We start from the raw sequence: 17,987 nt of genomic DNA, 5'->3' as shown, positions 1-17,987 counted from the left end.
AATGAATATACAAAAACTGCATACGATGAAATAAATGAATTTAATCAACACAATATTGAGAGAAAGAAGTCAGAATTTTTATATTCCCCCTCTGGGTTATCTGATTCTACAGGGCCTGTACCTTTCATTGTCTTTGAGCTACTTTACAGCAGTATAAGTTGTAAGCAAGGGATAGTAATACAAATTATTCTTGTTTAATCATACACCAATGAATTTTGTCAGGTGAAGATGTAATTGATTATCGCCCCGTGGACATTGGCTAATTTTGCATCTATTAGCTAATTCATTTGAACATTACTAATTACCTATATAAGTGTCTGTTCTCTGGATTCTCTTTGAACTGCTCTGTTTTTGATTTTTTTGGTTTTCTGGGTTTTTTTTATATTTTACCAGTTTTCTTATTAATTAGTGAGTTAAAATCGTTGACCCATATGCATTTTATATTTGTGTGAGAGTCATGATTTGACTTCTTCCTAAAGATGAATTTTTAACAGGAGTGAGCAGCCATGATAGCAGGAGCAGATAATGACTGGAAGGCACCTGAGGCAAATAAGCTTTCTGGCATCACGGGGGCTGGTGAGGTGGTAGTATGTTCTATTTCTAGATATGGTTGCTGACTACACAGAGGAATACTTGGAGCTGTAGATGAAGGCTCTTTGCAATTTTCTGAATGTATGTTAAACTTAAATGAAAAGCTCATTTTAAATTTAAAAAATACAATTAAATAAATAACCAAAAGGTATATAGTGAAATCTCTCTCTCCAGCTAACCACCTCCTATCTCAGCATTAGTCACTGTTGTTCATTTGTTATTGTGGTTTTAATGATCATTCCAGATGCTTTTTTTTTAAGCATATACAAGTAAATAAGGTTACAGATTCTTATTCCCCCACGACTTTTTTGCCCAAAAGATAGCATAAAAGATACAATATACACACTGTCCTGAGTCTTTTATTTTTCTCTTAACAATGAATCGTGGAGATCTCTTCTTATCAGTATATGGAACTCTCCATTCTTTATTACAGCTCCATTGTATTTCATTAAATGGATGTGCCACACTTTATTTAGCCAGCCCTCTCTATTGATGGGCATTTGGTTTGTTTCTAATCTTTTGCCTCATAGAAATATATCAAGCTCCTAGATAATAATAAGAAAAAGGCAGGAAGGGAGAAAGGAGAGAGGCATGGAAATCTGAGTGGGAAAGGGTTGTCAGTGGCACAAAGGCCCTGAGCACGTGTGGGGGTGGGAACATCTAAAATGGGGGTGGAGAGCGGTGACACCGCAGATCAACTGTTTTCCTGTAGAGTTTTGCCTTCCTCTGGCCTTGACATTTTTCTGTAAAAGGTTACCTATTTTAACAAATAGAAGTCAACAAACATTGCCTTTTCTCTAGGAAGGCTGGATAGTATGCATATATTGGACATATAGGAGTCTATATAACAACAATGCAAATGCCAGGGTCTCCCTCAACTCAGAAATAGACAAAAAGCGATTTCAAACAGCTAGTATTTTATTTCCAGGAATAAAATGCCAATAGTCTCCAGCTCCCCACTTACCCTAGAGCAAAGAGAATCGGGTTGCTAGGTGGGCCTTCAGAGGCTGTGACTCCCAAAGTCACTGCCCAGCAGAATGACAAGCCAAATTTGTAATTCTCCTTTATTTTCCATCCCTCCAGGATTGAAATGCCCAGCTGCCTCTTCCTAACAAAAATTTATTTATCAAGGAAGCACCATGTTCTCTCAGCTCTAGAGAAGCCCAGTATGAACTGGAAAAGACAAAAAACGATTGTTCTCATTTGCACAACTGCTTGGAAAGAAAATGAGATTACTGGCATCAAGGGAGAATTTAAATTTTTCCCCAGGCAAGAAGAATTGACTTCCTATGCTCCAGGATGAAGGTAGTGGAGAATTTATCGCTCGACCTAGCTGAAAGAAAATAAGGAGCCTCATAAACCCAGGCAATTTAAACACACACATGCACATGTACCCGGAAATTCTCTGTGCTATGATTTATGCAAATGTGTTAATTCATAATTAAAAGGTAATTGGGATCATTTTAATGGCCTTTTCTTCCTTTTAGACTGCCTCAGTGGCAGACCCCTGTCACATCAATTTTGGATGTTAATATATCAATTCCAATGATTTTATTGTCTTAAAAATAACTTAGCTGCTGCAGAGGCTGCCTTGGGGAGTTCAGTCTCCAAGGAGGAAGCTATCTAACAGCCAATCCGTTCTGATCTCCCAGTTATTGACATGCAGAAAAAGAAACATTCACTTTTAATAATAGGGCTCTCTTTCATGAAAAGATGGTAGAGGATTTCTGAGAATAAATAATTCATGCTCCTCCAAGCTCCCTGAGAATAAATTTGTTCCTTTTCTGTTTTGTTTTTCTTCAAGATATGACATCTTAGGAAGAAGGGGCTGAGGGAAAGAAAGCACTTTCTGCTTCTGTGGATATAACACACTGAGTGTTTCATTCCCTAGTGTAACAAAACCTCAAGATCAACAGACAAGAGCTGAAAACCTTTTCCCACCAGACAGACACAGTGCCATCTAAATGTTCTCTCAAAAGAAAGCATCTCATAAACAGTCTCAACAAAAGGATGTCAGTTTTCCCTTTACTGTGCATGCATGTCACTTTCTAAAAATAATAATAATAATAATAACCATAACCAAATCCAGAATGAAATTAATTACATTTAATTGATCACATGACTAGCTGGTTATAACTCTTGCTATATTTTGAAAAAGTTCTACATTCTTTGTGTATTTGATTTCATTTGTCTTTAAAAGAAGAAAAACAGACTGCAGTTTTCTAATATACTGTCTATCGGTGGTTCTCCAACTTCAGTGTATGTTAAAATCACCAAAGAAATTTGACTAAATACAGATCCCTCAAAATTCCTATTCACTTTGTCTGGAGTAAGATCCAGGTAATTTCTGATTTTCCATACCATGGTTTGAGAAAACATTACACTATAATCCTAATGAAATATAATATGACTTAATATCTGCTTTGGAGTGAATGTTTGCATCTCCCAAATTTCATAAGTTGAAGCCCAAATGTGATGGTATTTGGAGGTGGGGCCTTTGGGAGGTAATTGGGTCATGAAGGTAGATCCCCCCAAGATGGAATTAGTGTTCTTACAAGAAGAGAAAAACAACTAGCTTAGATATTAAGAACCAAACCAGAAAGAGGGCCTTCACTAAGAACCTAACCACACTGGCACCCTAATCTTGAACTTCCAGACTCCAGAACTTCAGAAAACAAATGCTTGTTGCTTAAGCTAGCCACTCTATGGTATTCTGTTATAGCAGCCCAAACTAACCAAGACAATACCACATATAAGAATTTCCTCCCTGACATGATTCCATTGGTCATTTCCTGAGATTGACAGTTGATCTCTTTGTGCCCCTGAAAAGTCTGCTCTTTGGAAGGAAAGTACATATTTGGATTATCTGAATGATGCCATGGAGCCTTAATTCTTGGTGGAACTGAAGTGGGAATACAGAAATGTCATAAAATCCAGGTTCCTCGGATATTGGTTAAGAAATTGGGGGGCAACAAGTTTGTTGAAAAACTATACACACTTTTCCAAGAAAAAAAGGCACATCCACACAAATTTTATACCATTTTGGTAGTTTTACAGACCTCAGGATGGAGATTTCCATCCTCAACTAGGTCACAAATGTAAGGGCAAATCTTTATTTGAGCTTAGGAATGTGAAGACAGTATGTTCTGTAATGAGGTGGTGGTGACAGCTTAAATGTGTTGTTGAAATGTGAGACAGGTCTTCCGACTCCAAGAAATAAAAAAATTTGTTAACAAACACACCTCTTCCAAACTTTCAAAGGTAAAATAAAGTTTAGCAGCCAACCAGTTCGCACAATCCACAAAAATAGCCAAAGCAGGTAATTTTAAGTGCTAAAGTACAGGAATTTAGAAAGAAAATGTTAGGAGTAGAATAAAAGGGAGTGAAATGTTTTTATCTTCTTCAAATAAACTAAAAGTCTCTAATTTTGTCTATTCTTTGGCTCTATATAAACAAAGTAAAACATTCTGTATGTCTTTGTGATTATTTCCATCATGTCCCCCCAGTATATCATATATAATAATCCAGCAGAAAAGAACACTAGCAAGGTCCAAGCAGTACCAGAAATTCCATGAAGATATTAGGTTTGCTCATCACATTTTATCTATCTGATTGCACAATTAAAGGAATGCTGAGGTCATGTCTACAAAGCAAAGTGAGCCTGTCTAAAAAGAAAGGTATTATATTAATGCAAAGTATTGCTTCATCATCTTAAAATTGAATATCATTGCCATCTATTTATTTCATAAGTGTTCTAGAAGAATTAAATAAACTGAGATTTTAAAAAAACACTTTGTCCATATTATATAACCTATTATATAAATAGTTAATAGGAAATGGATTGCATCGGGTATGACTGCATAGAGTACGTTATAATAAAAGACTTTTAAAGGGCCTAGAGAAGAGAAACTGTAGTTGGTAGAAGGGCTAATTAAAAGAAGGGAGAAAGGAAGGCAGAGATGGAGGCACTATTCACTTGTACAGTATCCAGTTGCCTCTTGCTGTGTAGGAAACTACCACAAAACGTCATAGCAGCTCAACGTAACTATTTGCTTGCGATTCTGTGGGTCAGCAGTCGGGAATGAATTCAGCTGCAACAATTTCATCTTTACTCCATGTGATGTCCACTGGGCTCACTCACATGTCTGTGATCTCAACTGGGACAACTGGAATGGCTAAGATGACTGAGGTATCTGGGTCTCTCTCCACATGGTCTCTCAGTCTCCAGGAAACAGAGTTCCAAGAGGACTATCAAAAACACTTCAAAGCCTTATAAGGTGTTGGCTCATACCTCACATAATATCATGTTTGCTTTATGATAATACGAGTCACAAGAGAGCCCAGACACAAACAATGGGAAAATGGACTCTACCTCTTGATGGAGGAAGTTGCAAAATATTTGTGGCCATTCTCATCCACCAAAGATGTTATTCTGTAAAACTGTACTTCATGCAACACAAGACAATTTTTATAGAGAAGAGACTGCACTTCATTAAGACTATTGACCTGAACACCAAAGAGTGATTAGTGGATAAATGTAGATTGTAACTGTCTGTTGAGCTGTTGTATTTTGTTAGGGATGGGACATGCAGAAAGATAGATGGAATGCTTGATAAGGTATGTGTCCCTCAGGTAAATTATTTTGGTAAGAAGTACCAAAAATATAAGAAACTGTTATCTCTATTTTTAATGACTACTGTAAGTTGGTGGATTAACAAATATGATGTCAATGGTAACATCTAAGATATAATGGTTTTGTAGTTCAGTACTGAGTATATAATATAATAAACCCACATTAATTGTAGTTAACCATACCTAATTGTCAAATAACCTGTTAGTCACATAGATTTCTTAAACAGGTAGGATAAAAAAATTTCAGTGGGATAAAGTAAGTTGTGATGTGGCATAAATAATCTTTCCAGATACTTTTTCCTCTACTTCTCCATTATAAAAAAGGAGAAATACAGAAACAAGCAGAAAGAAAACTTTATCACACTTGGAGTTGGAAAATGTGCATTCTAGTCCTACTCTGCCAGGAACATGCAGTATGACATATTAAGTAGAGGTTTCTCAAAGTGATCAAACTGGTGGTAAATGACTTGTATAGTTATTTTAGTTATAATATTATTATATACACCCATGCACACATATACATACATGCAAACATGCATGCTGACAGGGACAGAGAAAGAACTCACAAAAACCAGTACTGCCTTGCAGAAGAGCACAATTAAAGAATTTAATTTTTGTTATTTCTTTGGGCTTTTTATTCTCAAAGCTAATTATTCAAGAAATAATATATCCCTAAATCTTTCATTTCATTTTAGCAAAAGCCTGTGATATTCTATCTATGCTGAACATGGTAGACTGCTTTTTGAAGAGTTCCTCTTAGCCAGTATTAAAAAGACAGTAATTCTAAATTTGCCCCACTTTGTGTAAATCATAAAAATAAAATTATAGAATCCTAGAATCTAGATCTAATACTATTTCAGTTTTTAGTCATGAAACATGTGCTACTGTAGCTTGCATTCACAATGTTTTATTGTCAAAGATTTTTAAACCATTGCCTGACATTGTTTATTTATATGTGGTATACGTGTATGAAAGTTGAAGGCTGATATAATTGCACCAATTTTGCATATAAAAAAACTGACTAATAAGTTGATGATAGAGTACTTGTTGATACATTCTTGCTAACAGATAACAGATTAACAGATGTGAGCCCAGGTAATGGAAAAACTTAATCATTCAAAATACTTCCTGAAAAGGCAGGTAAAATTTTTCCAGTTCTAGAAATGTACTTTTGTAGGTTGATAAGATTAAAATCAAATACAATTAATAGAGATTTCTGCTATCAATCACGATGGAGAGTAAAGAACTGATTTATCTTCCCACTTAAAACAACTAAAACAAATAGGCAAAATATAGGAAAAAATAGTTGTAAGACATTGAACAACAAGCAATAGAGGACAGCGATTACTGAGAGAGGGAAAAATAAATGAGGAAAGCCCTATAATACTCCAGCTAACTGACTGGAGTTTCCAGGATGCAGCACATGGAGGAAGAATCCAAGAGAAACTTAGAGATATATCTGAGTTGAAGAAATAGAACTGAGAGTCCAGGGAGAACAAGACTGCTAGAGTTTGTGGGACAGAGTACCAGAAAGAAAATGGCTGCACAGATAGACAACTATAGCAATCTGCAGAAGATCCCATTTGAAACTTTAGGGTAATACTGGTCAAAACATATGTGAGAAAACTACCTGAGACTGAAGAAAGAAGCACAACTCAAAAAAGCAGAGAGAGAAATCTTTGGAGCTCACACAGATCAGAAATAGTATCTGTTCCCACTAGTGAAAGTGGAAAATCACCCAATTCATAAGATATCAGGTAGAGTGTCCAGAAGGTATTACCTCAATATGGAGACAATATTTAAGAAATATTTAAGAAAGTCATTCAGGCAACTAAATGCTACTCTGATCTTGCCTAACAAGGCTTGAAAGCAAGCCTAGAAAGATCAAATTTTTCAAGTTATTTAACTTCATCCTAAAACAAAGCTCAAGAATGGTTATAATGATTTCAAAAATATCCAACACTAAACAAGGCAAAATCACAATGTCTGACATTTAATCAAAAATTACCAGGCAGGGGCACCTGCGTGGCTTAGTCAGTTGAGCATCTGACTCTTGATTTTGGCTCAGGTCATGATCTCAGGGTTGTGAGATGGAGCCCTGTGTTGGGCTCCACACTCAGCTGGGAGTCTGCTTGAGACTCTCCCCCTCTCCCAATCCCCTCCTCCTGCTTGTGCTCTCTCACTCTCTCTCTCTCCCCCTCTTTCTCTAAAATAAATAAATAAATTTTACAAAAAAAAAAAAAACAAGCATACAAAGAGATAGGAAAATATGACCCATAATGAGGATAAAACAATAAAGCAAAACTAACCCAGAAATGACACAACTGGTAGAATTAGCAGACAAGGATGTTAAAATGTTTATTATAATTCTAGTCTATATTTTCAAAAAGTTAGATGAAAAATTGAACATGCTAAAGACATGTTACGAATTTTTTTTAATGACCAAATCAAACTTCTAGAAATTAAAAAAAAAATAGGACTAAGACAAAAAATACCTTGAATGGAATTAACAACAGATTAGACATTGCAGAAGAAGAAAAAGAAAAAGAAAATGAATGGTTTAAAAAAAATCCTTTCAAAGAAAAAATGAGTGGCACTCATTTTTGGTTCTCATAATTAAATTGCTTAAAACCGGTGATAAAGAAAAAAATCTTAAAAGCAGCCAGAGTAAAGAGAAACATTATGGTAAGAATGAGAGTAGACCTCTCTTTGGAAACAATGCACGCCAGAAGAACAACATATTTAAAGCACTGAAAGAAACAAAAGTGTCAATTTTGAATTCCCTACCAAAAAATACAGTCAAAATAAAGACTTTTCAGATATATAAGACCTAAAAGATTTCATCACCAGAAGACCTGCTCTACATGAAATATTTAAGAAAGTCATTCAGGCAGAAGGAAAACCAGGTGAAAATCTAGACCTACACAAAGGAATGAAGAATGACAGAAATGGGAAATATGTGGATAAATATAAAGAATCTTTGTTCTTAGTTTTTAAATACCTTTAAATGAGTGACTTGTTAAAGCAGAAATAATAACAATGTTTTGTGGGGTTCAAAATATATGTGGAAGTAAAATGTGTAACAATAATGTAATGATCCAAAGGCCAGGATGTGGGAAATGGAATTATAATGTTGTAAGGTCTTAAATACACATGAAGTGGTATGTCATTTGAAGGTAGACTAAGAGAAGTTAAAGATGTATACTATAAACTATAAACTTAAAATGAAGAACAAATAGTTAGAGCTAGTATACTAGCCAACAAAGGAGTAAAAAGGAATAATTAAAAGCAGTCCAAAAGAAGGCTGAAAAGAACAAAAATATGGAACAAAAGGAAAACAAATAGCAAGATAGCTGATTTTAAGCCATCTATATCAATAATCACATTAAATGTAAATGGTTTAAAGACCCCAATTAAAAAGCAGATGTATCAGAGTGGATTAAAAGAACTATATGATCACTATAAGAAACCTACTTTAAAAATAAGAACACAAATAGGATAAAAGAATGGAAAAAGATATACTATGCTAATGCTAGTCAAATATTATTAACAGCCCAACTGAAACTTCTTTAAAGAAGCCCTTGTTATTTGCCTATGTGAAAGCATTACATCTCGATGCTTTAAGAAAAAAAAAAGTTATATAATTGCCTTTTAAAATGGTAATTACATAATCATGCACACTAGCTCCCTGGGAGATAAAAGAGAATGGAAGCTCTGAAAATGGGAAATGAAAATGTCTTTCTTTGTGTTTTATTTCTTTTCTTTCGGCTATTTTTCTGTTGACTGAACAGTAAAAGAAAACAGCAACATAATCTGGAGCTCCTTTTGCTCAGTGCACCAGTTGCGTTATTGATCTGGTATCATACTGTATATAAAGCAATGTTTGCTTCAGTGACTCCAAGCTGTATTCCAAATAAAGACAAATTCCTACAAAAGTAAATTTAAGAGAAAATAATTTTTTAAGCTCATTCTATTTTCCTTCCCACTCCATTTCTCTCATAAAGAACTATCATCTAACCAAATTACATTATTTTATCATGCTAGATTATTGAATATAGCTTAGCTGATTCAAAGATTTTTGTCAAGTTATGTTTTGAGGAAATTCAGTCTGTGCATGGGTGAAATGTCATAAGAAAAGCTAAATGCATAAATATTCAGTACCTATGGTTCATATAGATGCAGTTTATTTCTTCCTATTTTGTGATCCAAGGTTAATAGTTCCTTCTAAAACTGAATAAATGGGGAGTGAAGGCAACAGTACGATATGAAACAGTAGCAGCAGCTGGATATGGTCCAGGTTAGGGGTGGAAGCATGAGATCCCTGTGTGTCTTAATTTGGTTGAGATTGAACAGGGAGATGAATTCCAGCATCTGGGTTTTAGATGCAAATAATAAGAAATGATAAAGAGAGAATGATTTGTCCATTAAGTGAATTTATACTGTTATTAATTCTAGCTACTACAACCAGACAAAGGAGGATACTAAATTTTAGTGGAGGTTTGGAGGCAATGTACAAGAAGTGAATAAATTTGGATAGAAGATCAGTGACCTGCAGTTTGTCAATCTCATGAACTATATAAACATAATCTCACTAATACCCAGTGTAAGCTAAAGAGGTGTAGTTCCTTTCTAGACCTGATTGGTTATGACCCAGCAATTACTTATCTTGACTCCCAACCTGAGAAGAGTATTGCACAAGTCACTTGCCATTGTGAGCACCCAGAACAGCAGACTAAGAGAAAGACCACTATCAACAAGGACATATTCAGGGGGAACATTAGTTAAAAACAAACCTTGAAAATCTCCTTTGAGGACTCCCCAAAGGCATTACCAACATTAGCAGGTACAGCTAACTCGTATTTGTCAAGAATAGTAAGTCTTACCATATATAATACAGGCAGCTTGTCAATGTCCAAAAAAGACTCAGTGAATGCAGTGGCCGTATGTTAGTAGAGTAAGACATAATTAAATCATCTGAACATTCAAGATGAACACTTTGCAGCATTGCAGCCCAATGATTCTGTGTGAGTTTGGGAGGAATGTGCATGATGGACAGAAATTTTTGATTGTTTGAAATTCTACTAAATAAGATATGGCATTATTATTACTCCCATGTTGAAAATATAGAGGAAACCTAGATGCTAGAAAGCCAATTTACCATATGAGCCTGGGAACACCCTGTATTCTTCCACAGACAAAATATCAACTTTGAATAATAGCAGGACCAACGCTCATTCCTTCATTTTGATCTTCAATGCCATATAATCTATTCTGTGACCAGCCTTGCCTCAGTAGTGGAACTAAAAGTAACTTAGGAATTATGGAAATATCTAGGCTCAATCATTGCCTGTGAATTGAACAAAGGTGGGTAAGGGAAGAAACCCATCACCTGTCCGATTGTCAAATGAAACTAATTATCTACCTCTGGGTTTCTTAAATGCCATTTAGTTGTATTTGACTCTATTGATGGAAATATTGTACACCCAATAGTCAACAAATTCCTCCTGTCAGGACCTCTCAGAAAGAAACAGCTTAAACCTAAATGCTCCTCTACCCTCTTTAATAAACACAGTTCAGTCCCTCAAAAGTTGAAAAGACTATATGAGAGGATTCACACATTCAATTCCAAATTGAATTCATGTCTTCTCTAGTTGTCAAAACAAACCATTTGAAGCTTTTTAAATTAAGGTATATTTGCTCAGGTATTTTATTAAATCCATCACTCTTGCTGATAATGTATTCACTTAAGATATATTCTGAACACGATTCTGAGGGAGATCAAATGTTCAGTAGAATCAGTAAATATTTATATTTACTAAGTTAAAGAACACCTAGTAGGCTGAAAAGTCAAGTGAAAGAGACAGAAAAATTGATCCTCTGTTGTCTTCTTGGCAATCATTACAGGCAGGAATCCCTGTCTGTGTTTGCTTTTCCTGAATCCAGTATTTTCTACTCCCCATTTTCAAATATATTCTGATCTCTGATATGAGGAAGTACACCCATTAAAATCAAAGCAAATGAAAAAACTGTTAAATCTTATTGTTGATGACATTAAAACCTAAGAATATGACTTAACTATTATGTCATGTTTAGATTTGATATCAGTCTGGGTAGAGATCGTCAAGGATAATGATGTTCGATTCTTAAAATTAGGGATGCTTATAAGGCAGACGTGGGGAAAGTGTAGAATAAGGTAAAGTGGGTAACCTATGTTTGGGGCACGAAAAGAGACACCAGTGTGAGAAAAGACAGGAAGGAACAAAAGCAGTTTCAGTAGGATAATCACTGTCATTTTGGAGCATCGCACTAACAACTGTACTTTCATCATCTCTAAGCCTTATATCAACCCGTAAGGCAAATACCATAATCCCCATTTTATTAATGAGAAAATTGAGGCACGGGCAATTTAGGTAAGGACCAAGGTCAAATACTTGTGCCAGAGTCATGTTTAAACAAGAGCCCATCTAATACCAAAGCCCGAATTTGTCTCAGTAAGCCACAGACAGAGAAGCCCTGAACACCTCAAATGACTGATTATGGAGATTAAATAGATAATGGAAAGCCATTGGAAGTTTCAAACCAAGGAGTGCTAACATCGGATCTATGCTTGTGGAAGATTCCTCTGACAGAAAGGAGTGACTGAAGGGGAGCACAGTTACAAAATCTCTTAAGAGCAAGGGGTTATGAGGCGCTGGATGAGGTCATGAGAGCATGCAAGGAAAGGCAAGGGCAGGTGGAACGTGAGGTGTGCAGGGAAAGAGGCAGCAAAACGTGGAAACTCATTAGTCGGAAATTATCTCTGCAGATCTGGCTCCCACAGCCTGCACCTGAGATATGTCAGATCCTCCTGCTGGTCCATGCAAGTCTACGGACTGTGGCAGATTCCTTGACATCTCCTCCTAATAACAAAAATAGGTATTATTAGGTGTTTACTGTATGTCACGTCTCTGAGAAGCCTCGTAAATGTATCATCTCACTTAATCCTCATAGCTGGGAAATAGGCATCATTATCAGTCCATTTACAGATAAAGAAACTGAGGCTCCTAGTTAATAACAATTTTCTAGCCATATTTCATCCTAGAGTGGGATTTTACTCCTAATTATAATAAAGCTAAATGCCCTGCTGCCCACGCAGACTCCAGTCCCCGTTAACAATACCATATCAGACCCTTACATTAACTATAGAGCTGGAATTTTACTCCGGAAATTGATCCAAATCTTTCAAATTCCAACTCCAAATTCCTTCAGTACATATTCAAAAATTCAGTCAAGAGGTCCAAAATTGAAGAATTGGGCAACTCAGGTGTTATCAGGCTCCCTACTAATGGAAAAGCTTTTCCCTGTGAACCAACAGAAGAAGAGGAGGAAGAAGAGGAAGAAGAGGAAGAGGAGAGATCAACTTCATTTCTACATCTCTACAAAGTCAAAAAACGTGTAGGTGCCAGAACCAGGCCCCAGGCCACCTGAACTACTCCTCTCGGGTGGGATCTCCTCTCCATTTCCCGTGTTCTTTGGCTGGGACATGATGAAGAGACCACCTGAGCCCCCTGAGAAAATAAATGCCAAAAGTAAGAGAGAAACTGTTGAGAGCAAGAACAAGATTTTTAGATTCCTGCAGTATTTTTTCATCCTAGAGTGTGATTTTCCTCCTAATTATAATAAAAGCTAAATACCCTGCAGTCCATGCAGATTCAACCTCATATTTATCAACTCTATGCTATACAGGTAATTTGCTAAGCACTATGAAGAACACAAAGAGATTTGCAAATCTGTGGAATGTGACCCCTGCCTCCAATAAGCTTACTATTCTACAGGATGTAGGATGTATAAACAATGCTCAGATAGTATCATCCAACACTTTAAGGCAAAGGCCATGAGCTAAATCAGGATCTACCAGTTCAGTCAAAAGGTGCCATCTTCAGACGGCCTTCTGTGCACATCTCACTTCCCGTTTGCTCTCCTAATCTGAAAAACACTACCTTGGGAGAACGTGTTCATGATGTGACACTGCATATGTTTGCATTTTCCAGAATAAATATCACAGTTCCTTCGACAACTCTTTACATAACATGGCTTAAAGACACATCAGTGCACTTGAGAAATTTAGGGGCTGGCCAGTAAACAAGGTGCTCAACATGTAAAAAATAATAATAAAAACAAACGAACAAAAAAAGCAAGATCCTTGCTCCCAAGACATGCCCAGCGGCCTTGGGCAGAAAGACAGGAAAAGAAATGGTGATGCAAAGAGAGGTGGGCTCACAAAGGGAGCCCAGAGCAAGGAGTGGAGCTTAGGATCACTTTTCACACTTAGGAGTTTGTCCATGACCCTCTCAGAATGTGAGACAAAAAAGAAAATGCAACATCCAAGGTCACCTTGAGAAGGACATGCCAGCCTAAATTTACTTTTCTCTGTCATATGAGCTCTGACGATTTAACAGGAGTTGAGCAGGCAGAAATGGCCAGGTCAAGGAGCAGGAGTGCCTGGCCAAAGAAACAGCAGGAGCAGAGCCGGAACCAATCCTGCCCTGCCTGTTCTGGGTTCATTTCCATCTTCCTAACAGCCAGCCTCCAGGGTGGTGGTTTCTTCAGCTCTCCTTCACTACGCCCTCCGTGTGGAGACTTACGCCCTCCCACACAGGCAATCTGTTCTCAGCATGTCCCCCATGACCTGCAGGTGGCCCCATAGGACGGCAAGTCTCTATCCTTGTATTTCTTGTATTTCTTTTTTCTTTTTTTTTTTTTTTAAGATTTTTCTTTATTTATTTAACAGAGATAGAGAGCACAAGTAAGCAGAGCAGCAGGCAGAGGGAGAGGAAGAAGCCGGCTCTCTGCCAAGCAGGTAGCCCGATGTGGGGCTCAATCCCAGGACTCTCGGATCATGACCTGAGCCGAACGCAGCCGCCCAACCAACTGAGCCACCCAGGCACCCCTTCTTGTATTTCTAATGTCATTCCTTGTCTTCTTATACTTGCTTGAAATTTTGCTTCCCTTCCCTTTGGCTGCTCGGTAATCACTTAGGAGACTCATACTGCTACCGTTTCTCTATCATGTCAGTGTTGTTGTTTTCAGTATTTCTGTTTGACTCCTTCTTTCCTTACTTCCAGATAGCATCCCAGGTTAACCGCACAGTCTTATCTCCACTCTTGGAGCCTTTCTTGGGCTTCGGACCCATATATCCAACTGCCAATTGGCCATCAATAGGTATCTTCCCAAGGAACCTCAAGTGGAACATGTTTCTCAAATCTATTCCCCCTAAATTTCCTCTCTCATCAAATTATTAGCTGCCAAGTCAAAATGGTAACAATCTGGAAATCAATTCTTCCTTCTTTCTCCCTCCAACCTAATCAAAGTTCTGTTAGTGCTAGCTCCTAATGAACTTGAGACTCTGACCCCACCTTTCTACTTTTACAGCCACTGCCTCAGATCAGGCCCTCAGCACTGTTCGCCTGGACAACTCCATCCGTCATTTCACTGGTCTTCTTGACTATCATCTCCAATCTGTCTTCCCAACTGAAGCCAGAGCAGTCATTCTCAATTACATTATTCCTCACATCCCCTACTAAAACCTCTTCATTGGTTGTCCATGCTTTCAGGATGAAGGGAAAGCGCTTAGTTTGGTCAGTGGTGGCACAGTCTACGTCCAGCATGAGCCCATGCCACCCTCACGCATACTTCACACTCCAGCCACACCAAACTACTTCCCACTCCCGAGCACACCAAGATCTTTTACGCCACTGTGTTTTCCCACGTGATCTTCTCATATGCTTTTCCCTCTGCAGGGCAACCATTCCTCTCCCTCTGTCTCTACCTGGTTCATTATTATTGTCCATCAAGAATGTACTGAAGGGGTAACCTCATCTCTGTGCTGTCCCCCCACCCCACTCTTTGGGCACTATGTTCTTTACCGTTGGCCTGCACGTCAGTTGCCCTGATGCTTTCCTTAGCCAGCAAAAGATATGCATTAATTTATGCCTGGCACAGTAACTGGCACATACCAGGGACTCAGTAAACACTTGCTGAGATCATGACTAAACAAACATGCTATTCTTCATCAGCATGATTTTCAGACTCTTGCTTCCCCTTGCTTGTTGCCCACTAAATGTTCTTTAACCTCCTCATGAAAATGTGGTGCTGAGGACTAAAGACAATATCATGGAGGTGGTCCAACCAGTGGCATTAACTAACCTTTTGGGAGTCAATATTTAGGAATCACAACACAAGCCTTACATTTAACCAACTGTCCAATAGAATCCCAGGTTTTGTTTGATTTGGTTTGTATCTTTGGTAATAAATTAATGAAAGCTATTCTTTTCACTCTCCTGTTTATTACCTTTTTCTTTTCCTTTTTAAGTGTGATACTCTCATTTCCTTCCATTAGTAAACCTTACTCATTTAGACCCATAATTCTATCTTGGATTCTGAATCTGTCATTCACTCTGGTATTGCTAATCTCAGTCTGAGACATTGGCATATTGGATAAACACTTATTTTATGTATTAATCCACGTTGTTAGAAAAGCAAAAACCAAACCAAAACAAAACCTAGGGACAAAATCTTGAAGGATGTCACCAAAGACCTGCCCCCAGGCTGACACTAATCCACTAATCTTTCTTCTTGGCGTAAAATTCTGTAATCTCCTGGTTACAGCCCACTTGCGTGAGGTATCCTGAAAAGCCCTAGAAAATGGTTTGCCTGAGCATTTCTCACATCTAAGTTCCTTAGTTCTATCAAATGGTATTCAAGGCTAGTTTAACATCACATGTTTGGGACGAACTCAGGCACCTTTCCACATGTTCCTCTCTGAAATTGTTTGGCAATTAACACCAAGTTACAGCTGAGGACTTGAGAGCCCACATCTTCCCACTTTCTAAAAGTCAGCACGTTTTTGCTCTTCAGCAATGCCTCCTCCAAGGTCACCAACAGTGTGTTTCATGACCATTTCTTCAAGAACTCTCAGCGTGGTGGGACGTGGTTCCTCCAGGCTGAAAGCTTAAAATTCATTTAACATAAATAGAGATCCTCTCACTATCTCTTCAGTTCCCTCTTCCCCAGCATTTCCTACCCTTCTCAGTTTCAAAACCAATTACCTTTATAGAAAGGAGAGGAGAAAATTCAGAATTGTGTAGTCGCGCATTCCTTTTGGTCATCAGATCAACATTACACCATTTGCCCCCGGCACTGTGACTGCCTGACCACACTGTCCTTGCTCCAGGCAAAGCAGAACAGTCTGTCAATGTGTGTGTCTGGATTAACTGAACATTTCGGTTCAGGCTACGCTGGAGCAGCTTTCTCATTTGGACCTGTTCTACACACTTTATTTAGAATCGTTCTACGTCTTTCTGAAATTCAGGTTTCCTAACACTACATTTTCAGTTTTTTAACATTCTTTTTTTTTTTCAGTTGTTGGTTAATTAACCTTCCTTCTGTCTTTTGTATTGTTCTTTTAAAGGAAGGCTCCATCCTATGCTCCTTTCCAGTTCTGTTAGTCCCTATTTCTGTAACTCCAGCATGTTTCATTCACACTTTCCGCTAAGCCTAAAATGGTAATTTATCGAACTTGCATCAGGCACTTTCCTCCACCTATCTTCCCAGCTGCTACAAATTTCACTTTTTGTTAACTATTAGCACATGCTAGGAATCTGCTCTTACACAAGCACTGCAGACTTTCTCACCCTGCTCGGGCCTGACCTGAGAATCTGGAGAAAATCATGTTCTAAACAACTTGTTCTAGGTGATTATCCTTCACCGAAATTTAGATCCCATCCTTGACCCCAAGCCATACTCCATATCTACAAGCTCTCTGTAGCTTACATGCTACCAAATATCATGTACATCTCATCTTGAGATGAAAGGTAGAAGATTATTGTTCACAGTATAGCAAAAGACATTTTCTTGATTTCCCCCCAAGAAAGCAAATGTACAAATTTTCCCTTGTATCTCAGATGTCATCTGAGGCCAACCAGCCCCATGGACAAAAATAAGATAGATAAGCTAGGCTCAAGCCTACATTACTTCTCCAGAGGAAGCCTTCCCATGATAGCTGCAAAGTCTGAGAACATTACACAGAAATCCCTGGTCCCAAGTTTTTACTTTTATTGCATTCAGATTATGGATAATCTGACCAATCTGTACCATAGTTAACTTTTCTTGATTTTTGCTGAAAACAAAAAAAAATTCCCATATTTATGTGAGGCAACTGCATCTTTCTTTTTTCTTTTTCTTTTTTTTAGAGAGTACTAGTGAGAGAGAGAGCACGAGCAGGGGGAGCAGCAGGCAGAGGGAGAAGCAGGCTCCCCGCTGAGCAAGGAGCCCGATGTGGGACTCCATCCCAGGACCCTGGGATCATGACCTGAGCCGAAGGCAGACACTTAACTGACTGAGCCACCCAGGCATCCCCAACTGCACCTTTCTTACATCTAGCCCCAGGATGAAGCCACCTACAAGAGAGAGTGGAAGGAAAGAGAAGATAGGAGGCCTGGAGCCTGAGGTACTGTGTCTGAGGCCTGCCCAGCCTCTGAACCCTCGCTAGGTGATATGATGTCTTCTCGTCTTCTCATTATGTGGGCCAGTTAACTTTGGCTATAACTATAAGGGATACATTCTTCAACACCTCTTTTTTTTTTCCCTCAGATATTTTTTTACTCTTTTATTGTTATGTTAATCACCATACATTACATTATTAGTTTTTGATGTAGTGTTCCATGATTCATTGTTTGTGTATAACACCCAGTGCTCCATGCAGAACGTGCCCTCTTTAATACCCA

The sequence above is a fragment of the Leptonychotes weddellii genome, chromosome 2 (genome assembly GCF_054177405.1).
Source record: "Leptonychotes weddellii isolate Sample4059 chromosome 2, ASM5417740v2, whole genome shotgun sequence".
Lineage (NCBI taxonomy): Eukaryota > Metazoa > Chordata > Mammalia > Carnivora > Phocidae > Leptonychotes > Leptonychotes weddellii.
The sequence above is the reverse complement of the archived record's forward strand: the minus strand, read 5'-3'. Positions refer to the sequence as shown.